We start from the raw sequence: 3,151 nt of genomic DNA, 5'->3' as shown, positions 1-3,151 counted from the left end.
AGTGTTGTCAGAATTCAACTTGGAAAATACTAGTCACCGTCAGCGGCTCAATCAAAAGTTCAATCCCGGCAAAAAAAATCAAAACAGGAAATTAGGAACACGCAGCAAACTTAAGAGTAATTAGCCTTAGCTACAGAGAGAATCATTTTGTTCGCTCCACTTAACAAAAATAAAGAAATGATTTTGTTCAATGCATCTGGTAAGCTGCACACTGTCTAATCTGTGTCATAAATGACACTAAGATCTCATTACACTATGTATATGCAGCATAGAAAGAGACCATCAGCAATATGCCGGTACTATCACAAAAACAGGGCATCATCAATATTTGGCATAGATGGATACCAAGTCATATTGAAGATTTATTTGCTTGACAGAAATGGAAATAAAGAGCAGAAATTGTAAATACTTCTAAACATTGATAACGTAAGCTCACATTCAGCCGACACGAACAGATAACAAGCGACCACAATAACCAGTGCTACATAATAAAGGAAAATATATTTAGGTGACTTGATAATTCGTGAAGCTAAACATTACCCATTGGATCACTTTTGTCGCTTTCAAAATCTCTACCATTAACCAGCATTGTTCAACACCACAAAACGGCTGCACCCGAAGAGCATAATTTGCAATGCTAGGAGGACATATCCAAACCGGTGCAACAGAACTAGAAGAGTGATTTTTACAAAAGGCAACCATTGCCGTTTTGACGCAGCGCCGACTTTTCAGTGATCATCCGAGAGCCAAATCCGCAAAGCTGGGAATAAAAGGTAGACCACCCAGGAAATCTCCAGAAGTGCACATATGGTGCACTTGCCCAGTGTCCATATCGTATGACAAATTCACCACCCTCGAGTCAGTAAGGAAAATCACATTATGTTCTGGATGAATTGCAAACATATCATACTTATGGATCCCATCCTCTTTGTCGCAATCCTCCTCTTGGTCAGATTCCGTTTCTTGTTTGAACAGTTCCGGAACATCAATGGTATGCTTTAGGGTCCACTCTTTAGTAGCATAATCCTTGAGCACCCACACAGAGAGTTCGTAGTCACGAGGACTCATAAACCAAGCATGCAGGAGTCCTTGAGAGCACCCCAGTGAACCAGGCGTGGCTCCTATCATTTTGTCCGGCAGATAAATTTCCCGGCAAACCTCCCCCTCAATGTCCACTGCAGCTATCAACGGTTCATCGATAAACAAATGCAAGAAATGCATCATGCCATTCATGAAGACGGCGCATTCCAGAACGACGGCGGGATACGGACAGTTATCCCACCCACTGCTCGGAGTCCATTGTCCGGTTTCCCATGAGTATACCGCCAGAACATCGTCCGTCTCGAGGAGGGGCGCAAACACCACAAAACGAGACGGGGCGGCGTGGTCGAAAACCAGGAAGGGATACATCAGCTTGAAACACTCGGTGTCTTCACCGTCTTCATCCAGCCATTCTATAGGAGGCAGCACGGTCCACTGCTCGGTCATCGGATTGCACACCACGAAATCGAAATCGTCTTGTTCGGATTCCGGTCCCCAGCATTTGCAGAGGAGGAGGCTGGTGGAGCATTGCTCGAGCTTGATTCTTTCGTAGCTCTCGTGCAGGAAAGGGAGCGACGCGTCGACCAGCGGGCGTCCGCCGGACAGATTGTCGAAGCAGAGGCCGCAGGCCAGGTGGTTGTGGAAGAATCCGGAGAGGGTCTGCGACGCCGTCTTGATGATTTTCGGGTCGGAGCAGAGCTTGAGCCACTGCTTGGACACGCACTTGAAGCGGCAGAGCGACCGGTACGGCAGCCGTGCCAGGATCTCGACGAGGGGCCCTCGGAGAGGATCGCCGCCGCCGCCGCCGCTGGCTGCCTCTGCCTCCTCTTCTTCCTCTTGTACGAACGGACCCAAGAAAGAAAGATTAATTAGGCTCCCAGCAGATTCCCTTCCATGGACCCAGAAAGAAAGATTGATTGGAGGAGGAGGTATGGAGCAGACCTGAGAATCCACGGCGGGGAACGGCGGCGCAGGACGGGACTCGTCGCGGCGCCGGATCGCCGGCGGGTTGCTCTGCTCCTTTGCCGTGCGGCCATGCTTGCTTGCTTCTCCACCCCCTGGTGGCATCGCGCTCCTCGTGGGCTCGTGGATCCGCGCCTGGAGGCCCTCGCCGGAACTCTAGCTAGGGTTTGGAAACCGGAAGGGCAAGAGCGGCGGCCGCGGCTCGATGGCCTTGACGATTCTTCCAAAATTCTGCCGAGATAACCGCCGTATGTATATATATCTGGAAAATTGATTTTTCCAATAAATAAACTAACTTTTTTTGCAAAAATATCAAATATATTATAAAGAATCACTGAAAGTAGAAAACACTCAAACGTAATAAAAGTTACATCGAGGTCCATGGACCACCGAATGACTATTGCCGCCGCCGGAACGATCCGCCGACGCGCCGTTGCCCACACTCCCATACCAGAGCCAACCTGACCTTGTCGATAACAGTTGGGAAGTCTTCATGTACGTGTCCCGAGAAGGATGCCATGCCAGCCATACTCAGTCGTGTGCGCTTCCTCCCCCTCAATTAGTGGTTGCTTAAAAAAATCAGTACCTAATCTACAGAAAAAACATAGGGCGGGCTCAAAGTTAGAGAACGAACAATTATGGACGAGTATAAGCTGGAATGTGACTATGTGGGCTTGATGGGCTGCCTCTGATTGCCAAAGAGGTCCTCAGCCTGGCCCACCAGGCCGGAAACCGATAGGTTGAGACCCATGGGTGGGCTAACCGTCGGCACTGAGAAGACTGGGCGGATGAGAGCTCACGGAGGGGGGAGTGGAATCCCCATGGTGTAGATGAATGGGGATCGCGGTAGGTGGCGGCCTGCTTTCACCCGTGGTGACCGAGAGACAGAATGAGGTCACCCCTCAGAACGAGGGATTGACTGGCCTCCCTCGCCTAATGGACCGCAGTCAGTTAACTAATTAGTAACTGGGCTGAGAGAAAAGGCCCAAAAACTAGAGGGCTCGGCGTTTTCTACTGGAGCAGCTGTCCTATGGACACGCCCGGCCAACAACCTAGAGTATCTTCCCTCTAGTTAGGGTTTATTTTCCTCTCGTCGCCCCCGGCGACGTTGAGATCCGACCGTCCCCTCCGTTGGGTCCTTGACTCG

At 50.1% G+C, this 3,151-nt stretch overlaps 1 pseudogene; it reads right to left on the bottom strand.

The window, feature by feature from the left end:
• Positions 1-486: 486 nt before the first annotated feature.
• Positions 487-2,109, bottom strand: LOC119289979 (annotated as a pseudogene).
• Positions 2,110-3,151: the final 1,042 nt, after the last annotated feature.

This window comes from Triticum dicoccoides, chromosome 4A (genome assembly GCF_002162155.2).
Source record: "Triticum dicoccoides isolate Atlit2015 ecotype Zavitan chromosome 4A, WEW_v2.0, whole genome shotgun sequence".
NCBI lineage: Eukaryota > Viridiplantae > Streptophyta > Magnoliopsida > Poales > Poaceae > Triticum > Triticum dicoccoides.
This window is presented reverse-complemented; position numbering and strand designations above follow the sequence as displayed.